The sequence below is a fragment of the Oryctolagus cuniculus genome, chromosome 3 (assembly GCF_964237555.1).
Source record: "Oryctolagus cuniculus chromosome 3, mOryCun1.1, whole genome shotgun sequence".
Lineage (NCBI taxonomy): Eukaryota > Metazoa > Chordata > Mammalia > Lagomorpha > Leporidae > Oryctolagus > Oryctolagus cuniculus.
Genome location: NC_091434.1, coordinates 169758335 through 169784984, shown reverse-complemented (window position 1 = coordinate 169784984; position 26650 = coordinate 169758335). Strand labels below are relative to the sequence as shown.

At 46.2% G+C, this 26650-nt stretch overlaps 1 protein-coding gene across 2 annotated transcripts in view; it reads right to left on the bottom strand.

Moving 5' to 3' along the window:
* EXOC4 (exocyst complex component 4) overlaps positions 1-26650 on the bottom strand; it is an 871518-nt gene that overhangs the window by 216956 nt on the left and 627912 nt on the right. The gene's annotated exons all lie outside the window — the stretch shown is intronic.

The following is a 26650-nucleotide window of genomic DNA, read 5'->3' as shown; positions in this document are numbered from 1 at the left end:
AAGAGATTTTTTCCCCAAAAGATAAACAGCAAAGGTAAGGAAAACAGGAGGGACAAAGTAAAAATAACACAATTTTGGGAGCTGGAAAGCAGATTAGAGTGGTTAGGTGCTTGACCCACGGTCAAGACGACAGAATCGTGTGTCCCAGCAGGCAAGGCTGAGAAACAGCCTTCATCTGTACTTTGGAGGGCGTGGCCAACAATAGGATTACTCAAAGTTCCCTCTGAGTAGTCAGATCCCAGATCCCTTCCCCCACTGGGCAACTGTCTCTCCTGCACCCTGGCAAAAACTTGAAAGCTTATTTTCTGGAAACAGCACAACAGGGTCTCTGGTTTGAGAGACAGTGTGAGCAGCTGAGAGAGACAACATGAGAATTTAGTGAATCTACTCCTACTGGATGCCAATCGCACCCAGCTTCTCCCACCCTCTCCCGTTTGGTTCCTTGGATGCTGGCAGCCAGGCTTTCAGCCCTTGACAGCAGATCAGACGCTCTTTCCCCGTGGTGTCCAGTCCAAGAGGAACGACCTCAAGATACTGACACTGGAGGTTTCCCAGCTAAAGGATCCGGTCAATTCTCCATGATTATCTGAGCTCATCTGAAGCCGGGAAGACAGACCAGAGGAACAAATAAAAACTGAAGAGCTCTTGCCCTTAATATTTGAAAAACCGAAATGATCTCCTCAAACCAAACTCCATGTGGGACTACCAGCAAAGACAGTTGAAACTATTCTGATCTACCTGTCAAAGAAAAGTCTTGCTTTTCACCTTCTAGGTTCTTGGCAATGTCTTGATTACCAAACTGATGAACTAGCTTCAACTTCATGCTTGCTTGAAAGAAATGGCCATGAAGACACCTGCCTTCAAGATCCCTTAGAACTGCAGAGTCTGATAACACCCAGAGTGTGGCGCACAAGTGATAACCTCCCTTTAATCAAGTTCATCAATACACATTGGCTCAAGGTCCTACTGAAAGGACCCTGGTCTCTTAATGCACACACCAACCTCTGCAACTTCCCAAAATTAGCTTTTGGTGGGTTTAAGCAAATGAGGATTTTTCCACTGTTATCCTGCAGTCATGCCGTGTAGCACACTTAAATGAATGTGGCAGGATGGTCTTGGGAGAGATGAATTTCTACTCAGTTACAGGAAACTCAGAAACAAACCAACCAACCCCAAAGGCATTTTCTTCCTTCCCTGCACCACTTGTGGAAGCACAGCCAAGTCTCTGGTTCCCCGTGAAAGGATTAACAGCTTCCTTTGCTCCAAGGAACTCCCAGCAGAGAATCTACCAGCCAGGCCTCAGAGGGAGGAAGCTGAGCAGTGTCTGTTCTCAGTGAGAAGGGAATAGAAGGATCTGTGTTCTTTGAAAAAGACTGAGGTCAATGATGGCCGTAACACTGAATGTTTACTGAGTGTGACGACTGTATAGTAAACTGTTCTTCCTGGTACGGCCTCTCTGGAGGCGTCACCTCTTGCTAATGTCCGTCATGTTTCACAGCTGTGCTCAAGATCATGCTGTGCCTCCATTCCTTAGTGTCCTGGCCCCAAACTCTCATTGCACGCGGGCCTTGTGGACGCATGTCCTGAGCAGCTAGTCAGTGTCTGGCATCCAGTAAGCCAGATGCCTGAGGAGGGCAGTGGGGAGTGGAGAGTGAACGTTTGGGATTCACCCCGACTCTGTCACTGACTGGCTCTGTGAAATGGAGCAGCCACTCAAAGTTTCTCAACCTCAAAGGAAAAAATGTGAGCTGAAGATTTCTTTTATTTATTTGAAAGGCAGTGTGACAGAGGGTGGTGGGGGGTGGAGGCAGAGACAGAGAGAGACCTTTCATCTTTCATCTGCTGGTTCACTCCTCAAACAGCTGCAACAGCCAGGGCTGGGCCAGGCTGAAGCCAGGAGCCAGGAAACCCATCCTGGTCGCCCATATGGGTACAGGGGCCCAACTATTTGGGTCGTCTTCTGCTGCCTTCCCAGGAACATTAGCAGGGAGCTGGACTGGAGGTAGAGCAGCCCCAACCCCAACTAGTGCTCATATGGGATGCTGGCATCCAGGCAGCAGCTTAACCCACTGTACCACAAGGCTGGCCCCTCAAGTTTCATTTTTTTTAAATTATTTTTAATTTATTTGAGAGGGAGAAGGGGAGAGGGAAGGAAAGGGAAAAGGCAGGGGAGAGACATAGAGAAAGAGCTCCGGTTCTCTGCTTCACTCCCCAAATGCCCATTCTCCAACAGCAGGTGAGGTGTGCAGTGGGGCTGAAGCCAGGAACCATGAAGTCAATCCAGGTCTCCCACATGGGTGGCAGGGACCCAGTTACTGGAGTCGTCTCTGCTGCCTCCCAGGGTGTGCACTAGCAAGAAGTCAGGAACTGGAGCTGGGAACTGAACCCAGTTATGCCAGCAGGGGGTGTGGGCATCTTCAACTGTTTATTCAATCTTACATGCAAAATATTCATGTCCTAGTATTATTGCAAAGATTCAATGAGATCATACAGGAAAAACACGTTGTTTATAAAGTAGCAGTTGTTATTATTGCTCTCCCCTTCATAATTGTTAGTGAATGAAGGGAATTTAGTTGATAAAATTGAAATATGAATATAATTTCTATTAATAAAATATGCAGAACAACACAGACACTTCTATGTTTACAAGAACTGATCATCAGTAGAGATGTAACTGATTCAGAAATAAGTATTTCTAGATGAATGGATCAAAATCAACATGAAAATGCAAGAGATGAGAAGGCAGTGAAGTCCAATTGTATGCTTATATTATTATCAGAATTTAAATGAACTGTCGGCATATACTGAATGTATGCCATTTCTAAGTAAATTGCATGACAGAGTGAGGTTTTTTATCACAATGTTTGCTTTCAAGCATTTGTTTCAATGCATTTCTAGTGAATTTTATTTTTTTTTCAAACTTTATTCATTTGAAAGGCAGAGAGATGTGGAGTGGGAGGTAGGGAGAGAGCTTTCACCCACTAGTTTACTTCCCAAATGGCTAAAACAGCCAGGTCTGGACCAGGCCAAAGCCAGGAGCCAGGGAGTCCATCCTGGTTTCCCACTGCCTTCCCAGGCATAATAGCAGGGAGCTGGATTGGAAGCAGAGCAGCTGGGACTTGAAATGATACCCCTAATGGGAGTCGCAAGCAGTGGGTTAACCTGCTGCGTCAGAATGCTGCCCATTTAGTGAATTTTTTAATCTTTATTTCTACTGATACAAGGTGTCCATTTCTTTAAAAAAAAAAAAAAGAAGGAACAAAAACAAGAAACTAAGGAAACATGCAAATCTTCAAAATCACCAGAAATCTGATTGGACGAATGAAATCCTTTAAGATGACAACGCTGTCCCAGGAAGTTTACAAGAAAAAAATTTAAGGTATTATATAATGGTAAATATCCTTTATATTACATGCATATTAATTCTTCACTATTCACTCTCATGTATCAGACAAGATTCTTCCAAATAAATCCAATTTCCAAGAAATGTTTTATTATTTTTAAGCAACATTTAATAAAACATTCTGGTACAACCAAACACTTTATATGATTTTAAAATAGTTCTTACATTCCTGTCAATGATGACTTTCTAAAGGATGTTCTGCCTTTTAGAGGGGAATCCATAGATTTTAATATAACTGCACTATGATAACAAATTAATGATTTGATATTAAAATGAACCTTTCTGAGGAGAGAACTTCCACTTTGACTATGGCCTTGTCTAAATATGATCAGAGTCAGTGAACTCAAAAGGCTTCCATAGCCTTGGAAACTCATGACAAGAGCCTAGGGTGATTACTAATGCCATAAACAAGAGTGTCAAATTGTTAAGTCAACAACAGGAGTCACTGTGCACTTACTCCTCATGTAGGATCTCTGTCCTTAATGTGCTGTACATTGTGATTTAATGCTATAACTAGTACTCAAACAGTATTTTTCACTTTGTGTTTCTATGTGGGTGCAAACTGTTGAAATCTTTACTTAATATATGCTAAACTGATCTTCTGTATATAAAGAGAATTGAAAATGATTCTTGATGTGAATGGAATGGGAGAGGGAGCGAGAAAGGGGAGGGTTGTGGGTGGGAGGGAAGTTATGGGGGGAAGCCATTGTAATCCATAAGCTGTACTTTGGAAATTTATATTCATTAAATAAAAGTTAAAAAAAAATGAACCTTTCTGTTCATTAACAAAGCCATGGTTTCAAAGGTAATCATGGCAACAAGAAGTCAGGTGTGACAAAAATATCATGAATACTTTGATGAATAAGATAGGTTTCATGAAACAGATGTTATTTTTCATATCCCTGTGTTAAAATTGATGTTTCTTTTTTTTTTATTTTGACAGGCAGAGTGGACAGTGAGAGCGAGAGACAGAGAGAAAGGTCTTCCTTTACCGTTGGTTCACCTTCCAATGGCCGCCGTGGCCAGCGTGCTGCGGCCGGCGCACTGTGCTGATCCGAAGGCAGGAGCCAGGTGCTTCTCCTGGTCTCCCATGGGGTGCAGGGTCCAAGCACTTGGGCCATCCTCCACTGCCCTCCCGGGCCACAGCAGAGAGCTGGACTGGAAGAGGAGCGACCGGGACAGAATCCGGCGCCCCAATCGGGACTAGAACCCAGTGTGCAGGAGCCAATGGTGGAGGATTAGCCTAGTGAGCTGCAGCGCCAGCCAAAATTGATGTTTCTTGAAAGCTGCTCCTAGCATTGTGCTCTGTACATGGTTAGCAATTATTTGTTTATTTCTAGACAGAAGCATGGGAGTATATGATCAGATGACAACCAGCTCCAGTGAGGATGAGAGAACACCCATGGACACACACCTCAATAGAACACAGAACAGGGGAGCAAGTGCACAACAACAATGGGACAGGATGGGACAAGCAGAGAAGGAAGCCTGGGGCTTACCATCCGGGACTGGACAACAGGAGTGGCCTGCGAGGACCCCTCCTCCCGCTGTTCTCGGCCATCAGTGGTTCTGTTCTATCCCTTGGGTTTCCATTATCAGAATTCCTGTTCTCAGCAATTTCAGCCAGCCTCACCCCCATCATTTTCACTTCCAACTATGAAAGATGCAAGATGTAGATGTACCCGGGCATAACAAGTCTCTGTTGCCATTTAGGTGGACATAATTTACCTTCAAAATCCAGAGCTTTGGTGACAGGAGGATCACTCTATTGTTTCATAATTATCTATACTCATCAAATCCCAAATCCCACATCCCACTGCCTTTCCTAACTTGAGTACCAGTGTCTTAAAATCAAAGAAAGGGATCTGACAATGTACTGCTTACACACATGCTATGGATTGATATTCAGCAGGCTATTAAACACCAGTAGTAACAGGAAAAGTGTTGGGATTAGTGACATCACCAGGTGATTCCTAAAGCCTTCCTGATCCAGAAGAGGAGGAGAGTGGGACAGCAAGAAGAATACAGTGTTAGAGTGGAACAGCTGAACACTGGACTGGACCCACCATTTACTACCTGTGCTATACTAAGCCCAAGGTTGCCTTCTCTATAAAATGGAAGAAACAGCCTATCTCACATGGTTATTGTGGACACGATTCAAAGGCATTAAGTGAAATGCCATCCAGATATTCACTGATAACATCAATTTGAAAAGCTGTGAACAAATAATTGCAGTGGCCGGACAGTGCTGTGTAGTATTCCACCCACGGTAGTTATATGACTTGGCCATAAGAGGTGACAACAGAGGCAGCCGTCGGCCATCGCCACAAGGGTAACAGCTGAGGGCGATGAGAGTGAGCACTCAGAAAGGAAAGAACAGACCCCAGAGTCTACAGGAGCAGATGTATCTACTATTACCGCTAACATTACACTGATCAGATTCAGGGAGAAAACAGATAACTCCGTGGCTGCCTGCTGCCTTCTGTGCACAGTGCAGCTCCGTTGGGCTGGCAGATCCCTGTTGGACATGACAATGCTCAGTCACCTGCAGAGTCGCCAAGCTGAGAGTTCTTCCAAAGAACACTGTTCTACACAAGGTGGCATCCTGCATCACGGCCTTCATTTTCTTGGTGCAATGTTCATAATAAAAAGTACATACCAGATCTAAAATAGTCACCCACATTAAGTCTAGTGCTGTCATGTAGTGTGTAAATCCGCAACCTGCAGTGCTGGCATCCCATATGGGTGCCAGTTCGAGTCCCAGCTGCTCCACTTCCAATCCAGCTCTCTGCTGTGGCCTGGGAAAGCAGTGGAGGATGGCCTAAGTCCTTGGGCCCCTGAACCCAAATGGGAGACCAGAAGAAGCTCCTGGCTCCTGGCTTCAGATCAGCGCAGCTCCAGCTATTGTGGCCAGCTGGGGAATGAACCAGCGGATAGAAGACCTCTCTCTCTGCCTCTCTTTCTCTCTCTGTGTAACTGTGACTTTCAAATAAATAAATAAACCTTAAAAAAAAAGACTAGTACCTTTCTGTGTGAGTCCTAATTGTCAGATTCATGGGTTTTAAGCCTATGTGTCACACATACTTCTTTGCCTTGGTACAGTTTGTTACCACTAATGCAAATTTGTCACACGGCCAAAAGTAGATACAATGGAAAAAATTTGGAAAAATGACTTCTTTACATAATGGCCACCTCAATTCAAAAAAAAACTGGAAAAACATACATATATATGCAGGCTTTTGTTATCTACTATCTATCAGCTATCTAATCTATATAACTTAGCTTAAAGAGCAAACTTGACTTCTTGTAGAGACACCTGAAAGTCTTAGGAACAACTATGAATTTCACAGCTAGAAGCCATGATTTAGCTTAACTAAAGGACATCTTTCTGCTGTAACTAGTATTCCAGTCAGTCAATCAATCAACCAAACCAAGAAATAAAACTCCTCAATTGAACCTTTAGGGGATAAAGCTCTTTTTAACGAAGCAGGTAAAAAAAAAAAAATCAGCAAAACTGAAGATATGAGCTAGGGCTGGTGAACGCTTTCTGGCTTCGCTGGAGTATTTCTAAGACTCCTAGACACCTAACCAGCTGCTGACCAAGTGCCTTGGTTTGTGACTTTCATTGAAACCAACAGAGGAAAACGGGCTTGGCCTTGGAACTTGACAGTTGTCCCCACCCTGCCTTCTTTACCCTCTGTTCCTACGCATGCAAAGCAGCTGCCCTCCAACCAGGGCTTCTCAAAGTAGGCCTAGGAGATGCCTTCGCAGAATCTCCCTCTGTGCTTGTCAAAACTGTGGATTCCTGATCCCCCTGCAGATCCCGGGAACCAGAATCTGTGTGGTGAGCCAGAAATCCCCAGTTTTAAACAAGGCCCATGGGCAAATCTGAGAACTGCTGTTTCTGGTCCTACTGTAGCTTCTCACTTTCTGAAGACCTGTGGGGACCTCCTGGGGGATCTGTGAGTTCACATTCACCCTAAGCAGAGGCAGGAGTCTCCCCTTCCTGCCCCTCCCTTTCCTTTTGGACTGGAGGGCGGCTGAATTTCACTCTGCTAAGGAGAAGGGGGGGTTGCTTTGCAAAGAAAGTGACTGTTGAATAATATCTGGCTATTTGGGGAAAGGCTGAGGGAGTAGGAACACAGCAGCAAGAATGGTCCCATGGCTGAGGGGAACAGAGGCATCGGAGCCTAGCTGAGGTGACTGAATTATTTCTAGTCACACACACACACACACACACACCCCACTGAGATCAGGCATGTTAATGTATTTTGATAGATCATGGGAACACATATGTATGTATGTTAGAGATACTTTTGAAAACCTGGCATGTTTTGCATAGGGTATCCCCCACCACCACCATGGGCCTAAATGAAAGAATTTAAAGTTCATGTCTGAAAATTGCAAATAAAGAGGAAAAATCAGCAGCATCTATTAAGAATTTAGGTGCACTGCCTCTGTGCTAGATAATTCAGTATTTGATCTTCTTCAATTCCTCACCGTCTCTCTGAAATATTCTTTTTTTTCTTTTAAAGAATTATTTATTTGGGCCAGCATTGTGGCACAGCAGATTGGGCTGCTGCCTGCAATGCTAGTATCCCATATGAGTGCTGGTTTCAGTCCCCACTGCTCCACTTGCTTGGGCTCCTGCAACCCACATGGGAGTTCCAGGCTCCTGGCTTCAGCCTGGCCTAGCACTGGCCCCTGTGACCATTTGAGGAGCGAACCAGCAGATGGAAGATCAGCTCTCTCTCTCTCCCCCTCTGTCACTGTCCATTTCAAATAAAGAAAATACTACTAGCAATCGTTATTTTCTTTACGATGAAACCAAAACTACAGACAATGAAATACTTGCTCAGGGGCCAGAGTTGTGGTGCAACGTGTTGGGCTGCTGCCTGAGAGGTTGGCGTCCCATATCCGATGCTCTGCTTCTGATCCTGCTCCCTGCTAACGTTCCTGGGAAGGCAGCAGAAGATGCCCCAAGTGCTTTTGCCCCCACCACCCATGTGGATGGAGTTTCTGGCTCCTGGCTTCAGCCTGGCCCCAGACCTGGCTGTTGCAGCCACCTGGGAAATGAACCAATGGATGAATGCTCGCTTACTCTCCTCTCCTCTCCTCTCTCTCTCTCTCTCTCTCTCTCTCTCTCTCTGGGTGTGTGTGTGTGTGTGTCGAGCTGCCTTTCAAATAAATAAATAAATCATTAAAAAAGAAAACAAAATAACAGGCACCCAAATTGGAAAGAAAGACATGAAATGATCACTAATTAAACAAAAAAAAGGAGAGAGAGAGAGAGAGATTGAGTTGCCCAAAGTCACATAGCAGTTATAAAGAGGGAAAGAGGGAAGCTTTTCTTTTTTTTTTTTTTTTTTTTTTTTTTTTTTTTTTTTTTGAATGATTCCTTCTTCCCTCTCACAAACTCATCCCTGGAGTCACCAGAATGAAAATACTTTGTCCGTGGCACATTTTTCAGAGTGAGGAATGCACTGCTGGTTCTTTTCTTTCTCGGCACTTCTGGAGTGACGGCCTCTCACGTGTGGGTCTGACTCTCACGTGTGGTGCAGGTTGGAACGCCGTGGTCATGAGGCTTGCAGGGGGCAGGTCCCCCAGCAGCAGGGCCGCAGAACCGGCTGCTGCTCCAACACAGCAGTGCTCAGGGATATTCCTGACTCCCACAGGGAACAGCTTAGAGCTGGGCTCACAGACAAAAGGGCGTTGGTTTACAGGCAGCCGATTTTTCCAGAGGGCAAACAGATAAAGCCAGCTACCATACCTATATTCCACAGTGCCTTCACAAGTCTGTCTAAAAAGCCCAGTTTTGTCTACGCTGTGTAAGCACTGGGTGCGTGAAAGTGCCAGTAGCTGACCCTGACTGACCGATGAGAGCGGCAGTTTTGTAATCTAATAAGATCCTTCTAGACGTGCATCTGGCTCTGCTTCGTGAGGACAACACAGCGTTCTGTGCTAACAGCTTCACAGAGCTTCGGCCTACAGAACAAATGCTCAGAGCAGTCTTCGCCCAGTCTTATTTTATTCTCACAATCCTGTACACTGAAGAAGACGCACACACAAAAAAATGACAAGCTTTTCCACCTCCTAAAAGTCAGAGATGAACCTCGCATTCGGGGCCTTTGTTCTATCTCCAAAGGCTCCTGTGAATTCAACTCCCTAGAACAGCAAGCCCATCAACCACCCCACCAACCAAGCCACCAAGCCACCAGCCTGTCCTAACTGATCAAGGATGGCATGAACACAGCTCTCTAGTCTTTATCTTCATTGTTTAATTCCCTCCCAGTGCTAACGACTATGAACCACTATCCCGTGAATAAACCCATTTAGGTCTCCTAACGCCAGCTGCAAGGAGGAAATTAAAGCAAATGGAAAACCAGGCGCTGCCGCAGTTGCAGTGTGGTACCAGGAGCCCAGAGACGCTCATCCATTAACCAAACAGCAGCACTTTCAGAGCCAGCGGGAGCCAGGGGCTCCCTGCTGAGAAACAGAAATTAACTTTGCGAGGAGATAATTTGTCTTTAGATGGTTGTCATATTCAGAAAAGCTCTCTGGGTGAGGTGGGTGGGAAGAGAGGGAGCAGAGCTCCTGACAACACAGCCACACAGAAAACCAAAGCTTACCAGGGAGCCAGGTGGCACGGAGGACTGATGCTCTGTCCTGCTCCCTCTGGGGCACGGCCTTGCAGCACAGCAGGAGCTGCAACGCCACTTGCGTCCGTGGGCTGCTCAGGAAAACTGCCATCACACAGGAAGCAGTCGTAGACTGAACTCAGCCGAAAACACAACGATGGGGCAAGTGGAGTGAGGTGTGCGAAAACCACACTGGGCAGGGTTTTTGCAAGGTTTATTCAGGGAAGAGTCTAGTGCCCCGAGGGTGTTAATGGCACCAAAGGGACCTGCTGGAGTGGAAGGGTGTCCCAAAGGAAGTGGCCGGAGCAACAAGGCACAACACGGTGCCATTTACCGTTTAAAACCAATGAGGCTTTACAGGTGCAGACACCTGTGACCCTGCTTTACTATTCTGTTATTTTTTTAAAGATTTACTTATACATTTGGAAGGCAGAATTATAGAGAGAAAAGAGAGGTACACACACACACACACACACAGATCCTCCATCCACCAGCTCACTCCCCAAATGACCACAAACCAGGACACCAGGAGCCCCACCCGGGTCTCCCACGTTAGGTGGCGGAGGCTCAAGCACCTAGGCCATCTTCTGTATTAGCAGGCGGCTGGATCAGAAGTGGAGCAACCAAGACTTGAACTGGTATCAACCTACTACGCCAAATTATTCGGACTAATTTGAAAGCAATTTACTATCATAGGTGTGGGATTAATTGCCATTGGTTTCAAAGTAGAGGAAAACTCTCTAATGGTTGTGGCCTGAACAGAACACATTTTAATATTAGAATCGACAAGTTCTGAGCATCTGCACTAGGGTAGGATCCCGCACTCAACTTTGGTTGTCTTCTTTAGAGCCACATGGCAAATATAATTAGGTCAGTCTAGTCCCAGGGTCCTGAGGCAATCGGCCAGGTGGAGCAGACAGGTGTGTTCTTTTTAAAGCTGCTCAATTTCCCCACTGCTTTCCTGGCTGCAGCTAAGAACCTATCAAGCAAGGAAGTTGAAGCAAGAGGCACCAGGAAGCCCGCAGGTGCAGAATGGGTGCGGCTTTGTGGCTTTCATATGGGCTTCCTTAATTGGCCACACCCTAATCACAGTTATCCCTGTCCACATGAGATGCTATCTGCGAGGCACCACGAGAAAGAGGTGTGGCGGAGGATAGATTCACTCATCTATGTATGTCGCAGGCTTTGTCTGAGCACCAGGTGCACGTCAGCAACCCCACCGTGAGCAGCACGGAGAGTGTGAAGACAGACTGCCTACAGCCAAGGAGTTCACAGACCGCGGGTCCCAGAGAAGGAAGCAAGCGGCTAGGAAAGAGATGCCATCACACTGTTCAGCAATGGCAGTGCCAGGAATTGGGCCTCAGCCGTGCACCCCAGACACGTAACCTTCGTGATGCCGTCACAACCCACTGAAGACACACGTTAACACTTTCTCAATTACACCAATCAATTGATCGATTAAAAGTTAGTCTGTACGGAGCAGACAGTCCTTGGTATGCATCACTATGGAATCCCCAGAGTGGGGCCGTAAGTAAGGGCTGAGGTGGTTTCAGTTCCATTTTAGGGTCAGGAAACCCAGGAAAGATGGAGGGCATTTAGGGTTAGACAGCTAGTCTGGGATCCAACCCCATGTCTACTTCCAAAGCCACGCCTTTTCACTTCATGGGCCGGTTTTGTTTGTTTGGTTCAGATTTATTTGATCTGTTTGAAAGGCAGAGTTATAGAGAGAGAGGGAAAGAAATAGAGAGGGATTTTTTCCCATCTGCTGGCTCACTCCTCAAAGGGCAACAATGGCAGGGGCTGGGCCAGGCTGACGCCAGGAGCCTGGAACTCCACCCACTTCTCCCACACCCGCTTTCCCAGGCGCATCAGCAGTGAGCTGGCTTGCAAGTGGGACAGCTGGGACTTGAATCCTATAGGATGGGGGCTTAACCCAATGTGCCCCCAGTGCTGGCCCCAGCTGCTTAAAATTAATATTCATGTAGAATTCCACGTTACAAGGTGCTTGCGCATGTCCCAGATCGTCTAGTCTTTCTGACAGTGCTGTGAAGCGAAGAGCTCCAGTCACAGGTGAGGAAAGCAAGGGCAGATGGGTGAAGCCCGGGCCTGTTTGCACAGCTAGTGTGTGACAAAGCTGAAGGCCATGCTCAGGTGCCAAGTCTAAATCAACACTTTGTCCTATTAAAGTCTGCATACATGGATGTAACCATTGTAGAGGATTGCTCCAGTTACTTAACAGCTGTCCACCAACTTGCCTGAGGGCAAATGGGAATGGAGGGGTGTCTACTCTGGTGGACGGATGGAACATGGAGAGCTGGCTCACTGTCTATTCTATCAGGAGTGGCTTCTAGACTCTTCCCAAAGGAAAAGGTGCATGGTGGGATTTTCAAATCATTAATTGTATGACATTAGTACTGCTATATCCAAATGTGGACACCTAGGGGAGAGAACATGATTTGGACATTTGAATGATCCTAGGACCCTTGGATGGAAAGCCACAAACCCCCAAATGCAGTAACGCTGGTATCTTGAGAACTGAGATTAAAAACTGAATCCTGCCTGCTTGATGAGTGAGAAACATGGAAAGAGGTGGGGATATGTCTTCCTTTCATAGCATTTAAAAAAAAAAAAACTTTAATTATTTGAAAGGCAGAGTGACAGAGAGAGAAAGAGATAGAAAGATATTCCATTGGCTGGTTTACTCCCCAAATGGCTGCAATGGTGGGAGCTGTCCCAGGCTGAGGCCAGGAGCCTGAAAATCCATCCCGGTCTCCCACGTGAGTGGCAGGGGTCCAAGTACTTGGGCCATCATCCAAGGCACATCAGCAGGGAACTGGATTGGAAGCAGAGCAGCTGGGATTCCCGTATACACTCAACCTGCTGTGCAACAAGGCCAGCCCCATTTTCGTATCTTTTTATGAGAAATTTTTTAGGGTACCTGGCTGTTGTGGAGAGGAGCACTGGAAACTTGTGGGAGGAACTATGTTGCCTTTTTTGCTCCAGATTACTAGATCATTCCAGGAAGGCTGGTGGTGCAGGGCAGTTGAGAGAGGAACAGAAAGTAGCCGAGGTACACTCCACTGAAGGCCATACAGGATGGACAACCGTCCACTACTCTGCTAGGCGAAGTGGCAGATTTGGCAGCACCTTTGGACTAGGAGGGGACCCACCGTCAATCCCGTCAACACCCAGAGGGCAGCACTGCGTCCCCGATGCCTGGGGAGAATCTTATGAAGCAGGGCGAGGCCGGCGCTGCAGCTCACTAGGCTAATCCTCTGCCTTGTGGCGCCGGCACACCGGGTTCTAGTCCCGGTCGGGGCACCGGATTCTGTCCCGGTTGCCCCTCTTCCAGGCCAGCTCTCTGCTGTGTCCAGGGAGTGCAGTGGAGGATGGCCCAAGTGCTTGGGCCCTGCACCCCATGGGAGACCAGGAGAAGCACCTGGCTCCTGCCATCGGATCAGCGCGGTGCACCTGCCACGGCGGCCATTGGAGGGTGAACCAGCGGCAAAAAGGGAAGACCTTTCTCTCTGTCTCTCTCTCTCACTGTCCACTCTGCCTGTAAAAAAAAAAAAAAAAAAAAAAAAAAAAAAAAAAAAGAAGAAGCAGGGAGAACACACTGCCCAAGTCTCCAGCTGCCAGTCCGGACCATACAGCCTCTTCCTTCTTTAATTAATGCCAACAGACAAGTTCTTTTTTTTTTTTTTTTTTTTTAAATTGGTTTCTGTGGACTAAGGAAAAGGGATGGTGAAGGGGAAGACATGGGAGCCGAAGACATGGCTGAGAGGGACTGTTTGAAGGGAGGTGGTGTGGAAGCTAAGAGGGCTCCAAGGTTTAAAGTGCCGTGGGGTCCCACAGGCCTCTCGGTTCTGCTGATGGCTGCTCTCGCGTTTGAGAAATAAAATAGCTGCTGAGTGGATTAGAGGAGTGAACTGAATTCCCGAGGCCCCGACTGCCTTTCTCTGTGCCAGTTTTTATCAGCGATGATCAGTGAGACTGTCAGATCTGATGGGAACGTCTCTGCTAGTGCTCTCCGTGGAGCACCGTGGCTGTGAAGTGCAGGACGAGATGGCGTGGGTGCACGTGTGGTTAACAGCGAATCCCAGTGGGGAAGAATGTTGTAGAAAAATTGCTAAGAACCAGGAGACCACTAAGAAAGGGCAAGTGTGTGCAAGGGGGATGCCAGCCGCCGTCCCCCAGGGTCGCTGCTCTTTCTCAGCCTCGTCCTGAGATGGCCAGCTGGATGGCAAGTGTGGGATGACCGCTGCTGCGTCTCTCGCAGGTCTGTGCCCACAGCCGAATGGGATGGAGCACCTGATGCACTCCCTCTCCTATGGGCGCTGATCCTGGTTAGGGTTGTTTGCGTCTGCACCACAGCTCCCTGAAGGTTCAACGCTCTACCTCTGGAATGCCAAGCGAACACAGTCAATGTCTTTGCACCTACCCAGGACCGTGACCTGTCAGAACCTCTGTGGCCACAGACAGGTCCCCAGGAGTGCACGTGCTAAAAGGGTACAACACGGACCTGCCCACAAGTGCTAGCTGCTCCTCCTGAGGTTTGGCTGGCGAGAAGGGGTGAGAAATGCCTCTAGAAGGGGGTCTCTGTGTCCGCAGACAGGAATATGAGCCCAGGTGTATGGGAAGGGTTTGAGAGAACCTTGTTGACCTGTACCAAGCAGAATCAGGATGTCTGCAGACCAGCAACACTTGTGAATGGTTTTTGGGTGCTCAGCTGTGGGTGGCTAAGCTCGAAGCTGAGCAACCTGGATCTTAGTGGCACTGTACGGAATACCGCTTCCTTTTCCTCTTCATGTTCTGACCCGGAGCCTGACTGTACATCTACACCTGTAAACTGAGTACCTCTTCCTTTCCTTTCTACATACGAAGGCACAAAAGCTCTCTGCTAACCTTGTGACTGAGCCAAATGCTTGCTTCCCAGCCGCTGGCCAAGGAACTTCAGGAGCTAATCACAGACACGCAAGGCGTGTCTGACCACCTGCCCACAAGCCGCGAAGCTTCTTGATAAAACAGAAGCCACCACCTAAGTGCCATTAGAATGACCACTCAAAGGCCCCAGGAACCTTTCTGCCCGTCTTCCCTACGCTCCCCCAACTCCTCTGTCTCATCGGAAAGCCTTCCTCCTCCTAACTTTATTTTTTTTTGACAGGCAGAGTGGAGAGAGAGAGAGAGAAAGGTCTTCCTTTGCCGTTGGTTCACCCTCCAATGGCCGCCACGGCTGGCGTGATGTGGCCGGCGCACCGCGCTGATCCAAAGGCAGGAGCCAGGTGCTTCTCCTGGTCTCCCATGGGGTGCAGGGCCCAAGCACCTGGGCCATCCTCCACTGCACTCCCTGGCCACAGCAGAGAGCTGGCCTGGAAGAGGGGCAACTGGGACAGAATCCGGCGCCCCGACTGGGACTAGAACCCGGTGTGCCGGCGCCGCAAGGCGGAGGATTAGCCTAGTGAGCCGCGGCGCCGGCAACTCCTCCTAACTTGCAAACTGAGAGAGCAGCACTTCTGAGACTGAGGAAGTCCAGTTGGCTTCTGAGACGCTAGCCTCCTGGATAAACGTGCTCCCTGCAGCAACCCTCCTCCGGTGAACTGACTGTCGAGCAGCCTGGGCTTCATTGTCACCAGTATCATTCGGGCAAAGAAAGATTTCCGTTCCTCGTCCAATGGAGGTGGTGACGGTCAACACCACAGAGGAGATTCTGACACTAAGGATATTGAGAAGAGAGAAATGGCTGGGCACAGAAGCCAGTGAGCTCCAGGAAGCAGGCCTTCCAGCCCAGGGACAAGCACACAGCTCCCCTCTGTGTCACGGTAACAAATGACATTGTTCTTACAAAGCCCAGAGACCCAAATTGCCTAAACCACACTCAAATTGCCCTTTAACTGGCACTCTTCTACCTTAGGCTAGAACTATTTACTGGATTCTGAACATTAGGAGCAAAAAAGACAGGTAATTGACTCAATCTAGCTGCAAGTAACTTAACCCATCTCAGATTTATTGTCTCTGTGTGTGTTTCTCACCAGGGATATATATTTGGTCCCTAGGTTATTGTAAGATTACTCAACAAACTTGCTGTGTGTGAACTCTGAGAGGACATAGATTTTAAGGGACAGCAGATATTGCTGTGTTTTTTTTCTGTTCCTTTAGAAAGAGAGCTCTGACCACACAAGGCTCCCCGAGAGTTTTTCCATCCTTCCCAATCTCCATTCCAAAGACTGGAGTCAAGAAAATGCTGTGCTTATTTTTGCAAAGGGAAAAGAACACATTCCAGAAAGTACTGATTAAATTTCAATCATCTCTCGGGTTAAGAATATTTATTTGCTTTATTTAAAAAATGCATTTACTTCAGAGGCAGAGAGAAAGAGAAATGGAGACAGACAGCTGGAGAGAGAGAAAAAGCTTGCGTCTGCTGGTTCACTCCTCAAAGGCACACAATAGCTGAGTCTGGGCGAGCCCAAAGCCATGAGCCAAGGACTCAGTCCAGGGACCCAACTACAAGAACTATCACAGCTGCCTCCTAGGGTCTGCATTAACAGGAACCTGGAGTCAGGAGCTAGGGACAGGCGGTGAAGCCAGGTACTCAGATACAGGGTGCAGGTATCTTAATTGCTAGGCCAAGTGCCTGCTTGGATTCTGAATATTCACACTAGGAAATGCTAATGCACATAGGTATTACATTTATGTTATTTTCCTAAAGAATTAAGAGATTGAATTGTTTATGCATCTTGAACTATATTGATAGTCTTGTAGTAAAAATATATGGTAGATGATAATTCACAGAATCCAAGCATTTGTGAGTAGTTGAAATATATTACTTTTAACCTAAAAGAATACCCAAAATAGACAAAAGTCCTTGGAAGTGACTTGTACAGCAATCTAATCGATAACTCAGAAAACAAGACATATAAGATTTATTTACTGAAATGATGCAATCAGAAAGTTGAGAATGCCCTATTTCTACTAAAGGCAAAGTCCAGAATCAACATTATCCTGATAAGCATGAGACCAAAATCATGAAATCTAAGAGCAACAAATGTTTTTTCACTAAGATAGCAAATTACTGGCTTTGGCAAAATCATTTTAAAAAAGGTATGGGAATTCTAATTTGTGAAAAATCACTTTGAGTTAGGAATTTGATCAAGTTCTTAGAAAATTACTGGCAACAACCAAACATCTTGGGCTGGGTTAGCAGCACCACAGTGTATCCGGATGACTCACAGGAAGACCAAATCAAGCTGGAATTATCACTTAGAAGTCTGTCACTCTCCTGTTTAAATCTTCCAGTGGCCACCCCCAGTGCTAACAGTGTACACTTCCTGAGCCATGGAAACACGCCGTGATGCCTTCTTTAGGCTGGCCTTCCTGTGACGTCACTGCAAGTCACTCTCTGCTTCCCTCACTCTACTCCCATCCAGGCTGTCTATTGGCAAGGCCCACGTGACCATGGGCTTGCCATTTACCATCTCCTCTGCCAGAGTCCCTGCCCACAGAGCCTCCTCCACCCCTCAGTTCCCTCACCTCTGTTCCGGAACAGCTCAAATGGCACCCCCTGAGGGACCTTCCTCACCAGCCATCTCCAATCAGCCACGCCTCCCCACACACGTTCTATCGCATTATGCTGTCTTGGTTTCTTCCGGACATGTGTGGTTACCTGAGACCATCTCGCATGTTGCTGTTGCCTGGCTCCTCTGGTTTTTCTGCTACTAGGCTGTAAACGCCATATGAAATCTATCATCTTTCCTGTGAAGAAAAGCAGACCACGCCACCTTAGCAATTTCATTACTTCAGCAGAAGGCCTCTTGCAAAAAACAGTTGCATGGGGCTGGCACTGTGGCATAGCGGATTAAGGCCCTGGCCTGCAGTGCCGGCATCCCATACGGGCACCGCTTTGAGTCCCGGCTGCTCCACTTCTGATCCAGCTCTCTACTGTGGCCTGGGGAAGTAGTGGAAGACGACCTGGGTGCTTGGGCCCCTGCACCCATGTGGGAGACCCAGAGGAGGCTCCTGGCTCCTGGCTTCAGCTCAGCTCAGCTCTGGCTGTTGTGGCCATTTGGGGAGTGAACCAGAGGATGGAGGACCTTTCTCTCTCTGTGGCTCTACCTCTCTCTGTAACTCTTTCAAATGAAAATAAATCTTAAAAAAAAAAAAAAAAAAAAAAAGAAGTTGCAGGAAGGGCCACCTAACTGCCCTTTGACCTGTAGAACCATCCGAATGCCTTTGAGAATGATGCCTTCCCTGCACCAGGAGGAGAGGATCAACCACTCTTAGCAGCTAGAAACGGCACCAGGGAATCCACAAACGCACCTCGCCCCGTCAGCATCTTCCCATATATTTACACTCCCAGGTACCTGCCCCTAGAGGCCCAAACTGCTTTCCTTTGTCTTCTCACTTGTGTAAAATGTACCGTTCTTTGGTGACAACACTGTGTAAGGTGGTGTCCAAGGCTACTTCTTTGTGCAACCTTTCATTGAGATCTCTGCTACATGATGTGTACTGCACACGTCAATAAACCCACGTGTTTTTTCTCTTGTTAACCTGCCTTCTCATCTGTCATGTGTGTGTGAATTTGTAAGGGATAAAGATAAATTACATTTTTTTTCCTCCATACCTGTTTTATTACCTGCTATGTGCCTTGCATCTAGAACAATGCCTAGAAAAGAGTGGCTCCGGAAGTATTTGCTTAGTACCAAGTTAAACCTTTGTGCTTGACAAATGATGGCAGACTGTGTTTAATTCTAGGTATCTCATTTCAAGAGGGTCTCTGGACATTATCCAAAGGACAGCAACCAGGATGGTGAGGATTCTAGAAACTTCCTCTCCAGAGGAAGAGTTGGGTAAGCAAGGAACATTCCATCCAAAGAAGAGAAGGCTCACAGGGAAACTCAGAGTCATCTTGTCGGAAGAAAGCAAACTTGTTTTGCCAATATTCCAGATGGCAAAACTCGAAGGAATGGGAAATGTACAGAGAAACAGATTTTTGGTTCAATTGAAAGGAAGAACTTAGTTAAAAAGGGAAAGGAAGCTGGCCACGGAGTGGACTGTTTTTGGAGTGGTAAGTCTCCTGCTAAGGTTTGTGTTCAGCTGAGGCTGGGTGGCCATCTGTCGGGAGTGCTGAGAAATGGATTCCGACACGGCTGTGTGTGGGGTGGAAGATTACCAGGCACCCCTTAACCCCTCTAGTTCTACCCACTGTATGATCCTCCAAGTCTACTCACACACAAAGGCAATGTTTCCGGAAGAGAACTCCTTGGAACATTAGGGCTGTTGTGATCATTAGACACTCTCATGGGAAAAAAACTTCCTTTGGGAAGTAGTATTTACTGTAGTCCCTTCCGTGATGTGCTTCTGTAAAGAAAGCTGCTTAATGTTTAACTAATTTTTCCCCAATCCTACTGTGACCTTGGAACCAGTTCTCACACAATACCTAGTAACATAATACAGCGCTGTATCCCTTGGAACACATTTTTGGGAAATGTTAGTTTTCATTTTGGGAGGAATGTTCTTTTCTCCTTGGAATGCCCTACAGTACAAAAATGCTAGAATTTCTGGTTCTGCATTCTGGCCAATGCCAACTGTTTAGGCTGAGAACATGGAGGATATATAGTAAGTCCCTCTCTCCATTAAAAAATTTTGTGCAATTTTATAAAGATAAATAATCTATATATCATAGGAATTGGCAATGCTTTTGTTGGTTTAGAAGAATATAAACAGCTCAAAGAAATCAACATTCTACTGAAAGGTACACTCTGAACATATTTACATTAAGAGTGGTTTATTTGAATACTATGCCCATGAATAACTTACATACACTTAGTTGAAAGACACAGTAAACATTAACATTTCATACACTAAAGTGCTTAGAGATGAATGTTCATATATACTGTTAAAGCTGGCCAAAGAAAGAAAATGAAATGTGAATTTTATGAACATTAAAAAAACCCTTTTCCATTGTTCTAAGCTATATTAATTGGTAAAGATCTAAAAGACTGGACTGATTCAGTTAATGAACACTTGAGTACCTACTATGTAGTAGACACTAGAAATGAACTCTATCCATAAACACATTATTTAGAGAGCAAAGCAGTTAATTAAATAAACCATTAACATAAATTTATTAAGAACAGTGATGTACTGGGGACAGGCTCCTATCAGCACCTGAGTGGGATTTTAGATTTTTGGGACTTTTATAAGCCAATCATTACACACAGCCATCACTAAAAGCTATCTAAATGCACAGTTAAATAGATTTTATTAAAAATAACAGTAATGGATTCTTAAAACTTAATCATGTCCTCACTTCTCAGTTCTTTTACATTTTATCACTATCTTCGCTCTTGGGGGTAATGTATGTGTACTGTAGCTTTACCATGGGAATACACGTGGTGTGCTAATTCTCATTTCTTCCCAAGACCATACTCGACACCTTATAGTCACTGAAAATTGGCCACGGGAGAAGCATCTACACCATGTGGACTGGCAAGCAGCACAAAGCAGGGCTTGATTTTTGGGTCCTCCCTTGACCTCATTTTTTCCCAGACTTGGTCCCAAGGCTTCAGCTGAAAACAGACGACAGCAGGAACAGGGGTTTAGCCCAGTGGTTACGATGCCTGAATCCCACATTGGACTGTCTGCATTCAATTCCTGGCTCTGGCTCTTGACTCCAGCTTCTTGTCAACGCGGACCCCGGGAGGCAGCAGGTTAGAGCTCAAGTAATGGCGTCCCTGTGATCTACACGGGAGATCTGGGTTAAGTTCCTGGCTCCTGGCTTCAGCCCTGGCCTAGACCCAGTTATTGTGGGCACTTAGGGAATAATCCAGCAGATGGGGGCTGTCCTGCTCTGTCTCTCAAATAAAAATAAAATGAAACAAATTTAAAAACCTAAAGGATACCTTCATTAAAAGGTAAAAGCTACCAAACAAGGTTTATGTGTTCTGGTATTCTTAGTTTTAGAAAGACTCTTCTACACTAAAAACATATTTACTTTTGCTAAAACATATTTTTTCTTAATAAACTTATATTGAACAATCTACCATATGCAAGGCTCTAAGACAGATGCAGAATTGAATTAGAAATAGTCCCTGAGCTCAGAAAATATACAATCTCATTTGGAAGTTAAGATCTAAAAAGATAACAAATAATGAAATCGGTAAATTGTAACTTTTAAAATGATGGTGCAGACAGCCAACATTATTAGAATTCTGAGAATAAGAATAGTTTAGATCTTAGCAAAGAGGTGACATGTATTTATGGGTAATCTGATCGCTGAAGGAAAGGATGAAGTGTATTTTGGGAAGGAGGGAAGAGTTGTAGGAGAATAAGGGGGTCAAGAAAACTCCAAGAATACTTCTGGGGATGGAAGATCTGTGTGACATGGAACATACTGTTCTAGATGAGACTCATTCATGTCCCTAGCTTGTCCCTTATGCGACATGACCGCGCACTGCCTTCATGAGTGTCCAAGATACAGAAACTGGGACACTTTCAACATGATGCCCCTGGGTATACCAAATCTTTGGCAAAAGTTCACCATCTTGACCTGGACACGCCTAGATGGAGGAAGACCATCTGAGCCCTGTTGCCCCGTGGTCTGCCAGTGCTGATGTGAGAAACACCACAGGGTGTACGTTCACCCACCTCCTCCTTGAGCCGTGCACTCAGGCAAACAGGACCATTTCCTATGTCTTCTAGCGATAGGATACACTGCTAGGGTTTCCAATTAGAATGACACTCAAATGCATGCACAGTCGTTTGCAGTCTACTTCGCAGCGAGGGGGTCTGCTTCTGTCCTCAAAGCCCTCAGTTCTAAGACGCTTAGGTATGGTTGTGGGGAGGCAGAATTGGAGGCTAATCCCGTACCCCTCTACAAAATCACCCTTGTTGCTGCTAAAATGCTGATTAGGAGAAAAGGCTATGTTGCCACGGTGCTTCACTGTGAATAAAGCCTACTCCTCTAAATGACCCCCTTTAACTTTCTAAGGAAGGCAGGATGCCTGCTGTCACCACACACCTTGTAAATAAAAGTAATAGGGTCCACTAAGTCTCAACCTTAGCTCAAAATCCAGCAACCCTGCCCCTATACCAGGGGTACAGTCAGCAAACTATGGTCTGTGGGCAGTTTTCTGTGCAAACACTGGAACATGGCCTCATGCATTCATTCCCACGCTATCTATGGCCAGTTTCTCGCTACAGAGGCAAAACTGAGTAGCTGCCAAAGACAACATGTGGCTCAGAAAGCTGAAAACATTTGCCATCTGGCCCTTTATTGGAAGAGTCTGCTGCCTCTGCACTGCACTGTACCGCCCTAGCTGAGTGGTCTTACGTTCCTGGGAATGGAAGTGTGGACCCTTGGTCCAGCTGACGGCGAAGCAATCCTCATCTTCTGAGTACTGGAAGGGGGCTCTGAGCCAGAGCACCACGCTGGGGTGCCGGCCAGCAAGGCAACCGGGTTAGGCGAGGCAAAGGGTTGTGCTCACAAGGGACCTCACTCACTCCACATTCACCTAGGAGTTCCACCATTGGCATTTTTTGTGTTCACATGAAACTGAAGAAGCAGAATTGAGCAGAAACGTAGTCCTGAAGGCATCCAGGACCAAAAAACAGTCTAAGGCAACGTGGTGAGTGGCTGAAAGGGTTACAGATGGATCTTATACGTTTAGCCTTATCCTTCATTTCTCTGCGTGTTTGAAGACCAACTTCATCAATATAAGCTTTTTGGTTGTTGTACATTAAAAGTCTCCCCTTTGTGTGTGTGCATGGGAGACAGTGATGCAGAGGGTAGCTGTGACAGCATTCATTGCGCAGTCTGCTGGCTTACTACAGCCAACAAATGCCTGCTTTTGATATTCCTCCCAATCCTGTAAGAGTAGCCAGTCAACTGGAGACGCCGTGTTTCTGCCCAAACAGGGAGAATGTGTTCTCAGCACTCTGACCGCCACTGCAGCAAAGCACCACGTTACTGTGTCTGTGTCCATGACACAGCTTCCTTTAACTCCCTGCGTGCGACAGGAAGTGCGGAGTCCGAGGGAGAGCCCGTGGCTGGCACGTGTGGCAGGAATGCCATGCAGGAGAGCTGACAGGTGCAGAGCACTTCTGCCAGGGAGGACGCCCACCAAGCCACACATCAAGGTCTATGGATACCAGGCAGTCTGGGATGCCCCTCCCCTGGCCGCCAGGTGTAATCAGTCAGTACCGTAGGCTCAGGCTCCACTCCTAATAATCCCTAGTGGGTGGGGCACTGGGTGTCTGGCACACTCTAGATAGGATGTTTTGGTGTAAGATGGACTGGGCAGGAGCAGGGGTTGTAGTGCAGCAGGTTGAACCACTGCCTGTGATGCCGGCTTCCCATCCCAGAACATCAGCTCGAGTCCTGGCCGCTCTGCTGCCCATCCAGCTCTCTGCTAATGCACCTGAGAAAGCAGCAGATGATGGTCCAGGTGCGTGGGCCCTGGCCACTGACTTGGGGGAGACCCAAATGATAGTCCAGCCTCCTGGCTTTGGCATGGACCAGCCTTGGTCACTGCAGTCATTTGTGAACCACAAGAAGATTCATTCTCTCTCTCTCTCTCTCTCTCTCTGTGTCTGTCTCCTCTCACTCTGCCTTTCAAATAAACTAATTCTTTTTTTAAAGTGTGTTGAATGCAGTCTAAAATAATAACACATGAACCAGGAAGCAGGAGTGCAGGTATCACACAACCTTAACTTCCACACTAGTAAAACAACATAAAACTACATGCGCTCCTATTGGAGTAGGGCTCTGTATCGCCTCACTAAACAGGGAAGTTCACCCATTCAATTTAAAAACAAAAAAACAAAAGCAAAGTTCCTATGGCACGGAGGCTACTTGTACAGACAGGTTTCAGTAGGAAGATATAAGTTTAGATCTTCAGGCTTGGATTGATTAAATACACATCTAAATTAAATATATATATATAATAGAGTATACATTATATAGTAGAAAATCCAACACTATTTTTTAAGTGTAGACACAGATATTTGCAGTGGTATTTCCGGTAGGGCCTAAAATGGCCTCCTTTTCGATCAGAAATGGGCTCCTGCGGGGGAGTCTAAGTGTATTTAACAAGTGAGTTGGATCTAAGGAAGAGGAGGGAGTGACACAGCTCAGCGTGCAGATGTTTGGATGCAGTGGCCGGCACAGGGCTTGGAGGAGCAGCCAGGACTGTATGCACCATACTGGGAGCAGTGGATTTTTTTGGTGGCAAGGAAGAGTCAGGGATAGGCAAATGGCTGGGTAAACATGTACGGGAGAACAGAAACAGTCCAAGTGCCTGTTGGAGTACAGGAGTCCAAGTGCCTGTTGGAGTACAGGAGTCTAAGTGCCTGTTGGAGTACAGGAGTCCAAGTGCCTGTTGGATTACAGGAGTCCAAGTGCCTGTTGGATTACACCTGAGAGGCTTTCAGAACAGGTTTGTGGTGGTGGTGGTGGTGGTGATGTTGTGGACCTGTCTGAAGAAGCTCGTATGACAAGCGACCTGTGTGGGGGCTAAGACTGGGCCTCAAGGGACTGAAGAGCCACTGGTATCTAACAGCCACAGTTACACAACCCAGGCGGCATGGTAGATACCGCCTTTCCACCCCCAGCCAATCAGCGACCATGAGTCTACCATCCAGCAGCCTGTACACCTACCACGGACTGAATCTGTCCCCCCACTCAAATTCATGTTGCAAACCCAACCCTCAGGCTGACAGTGTTAGGAGCTAGGGGCTTTTGGGAGATGATTAGGTTAATGGGGTAGGCTCCTCATTGATGAGACTGGTACCTTTATATAAGAGATTGCAAAACGACTTCCTTGTCCCTTATGTTCTGTGAAGTTATAGGGAAAAGTCTGCACTCTGACCCAGGACAGGAGCCTGCAGAGCTGTGAGAAGTCAGCTTGGGCTGTGTGTGAGCCACCCAGCCTGTAGATTGTGCGACAGCAGCCACGCTTCTGGTCCTGCTACTGTACTTCAGGCCTGCACCTGCTTTAAAATAACATCCCTTTTATTGTGGGATGCAATGTAGCATGCATCAGGTATGAAATAGCCTATGTGTGCAGCTTGCTAAATCCCCATAAAGGAATCAGGAACAGTGGAATCACAAACCTTGTGCACAAACAATATCTTTCCAGTATCTCCAGTGCCACCTGCTCCCAACCTGATACCTTTCCACCTGGGGTAACCTCTGTAATAATCCTTTCTTTGCTAATTTTTTAAAAATGATTTTACCACTCAGAAATGTATCCCTAAGATGTACAGCTTAATTTTGTCTGGTATGAATCCTATCATGTTTTACATATTCTTTTGTGTCTAGCTTCTCTCGATATTATGTAAGATCATCCAGACTGTGCGTAACAGGCAGTTCACCTGTTTGTTCATTTCCCTGCTGTTTGGGATCCCATTAGAGATACCCAGAGGACAATACATCTTTTCTTTCCGTGTGCCATGGCTCTATACCTCTATTGATGCTTTTTCCTCTACTAGCAACATTCCCTACCTTTCTAGATTCAGTTTAATTATCACTTCCTTTATGAAATACTTTTGGATGATCTTTAAAAAAAAAAAAAAGTGGTAGAGTCCAAACAAAGTCTTTCAGAGTAGAATTTTGGGATGCTTCCTTCAGAAAGTGGTGGCATTAACCACTTGTCTTCTGAGGTGCTCATGTGTCATGTGAAAATGTAGATGATGGCAGAAGTAACACCAATGAATTATGATGTCTGCCCCCTTATGTGAACTCACAACCTTGAGGGAAGGCCTCAGGTTCCATCTCTGTTGCCCTGGGTCATTGTGATATGTGTTGAGTGGACACTTATATACATACTGGCTAATGAGCAGGAATAGACAACTTTCAAGTATGATACAACTTTAAAAAAAATAAAGAAAATGTGATATATGGTAACATTTAAAAACAAGAACCCAGTATATTGGCCTGAGGATCATAAATCTAGATTTTAACGTTCCCATCAAACACCTGTCCCTATAGGACAGTCCCTACAACTGAGCACTGTTACGTGAGCACCAACTCTTTATTAGTTTTCAATCATATGACTACTTCCCTGAGACCTGTGGACAAATAGGCAAATGCTACACAACCCTGTCAAGGAAAATGCAGAGAAAATGAGTTTATTAAGAGCATACTCTTTTTTTCCACCAGAGCACAATCTTCGAAGCAATATGCTGCACTGTCATTATCTCATTACAGTAATTTCAACACTTGCTCCTGTTAACTTATTAAAAAACATTTTAAATCATTTTCTTCGTTGCAGGCACAACAAACTATCTCATTACCCAAATATGGAACCGTGCCAAACGATACAGCAAGGGATGGGATAAAAGACATGCGCATACATGGGAGAAAGAGTTCAGAGAAAGGCATGCACTTAACCACAGAGAACCGGAAACCGCTGCTTGCCAAAGAAGTAGTTTTGAAAAATATTGGCACTGTTACACCACGACAAGGTAGGACGTTATCCCTATTGCTTATTCTAAGTCCTCCAGAGGGAAAAGATACTGTGTTAGTTGGTTGACATTTCTTGCTGCATACTATCTAGGTATAGCAAAAATCAACCTTGGGCCACTGCCGGGTTAAGCCATAGGCCACAGCACC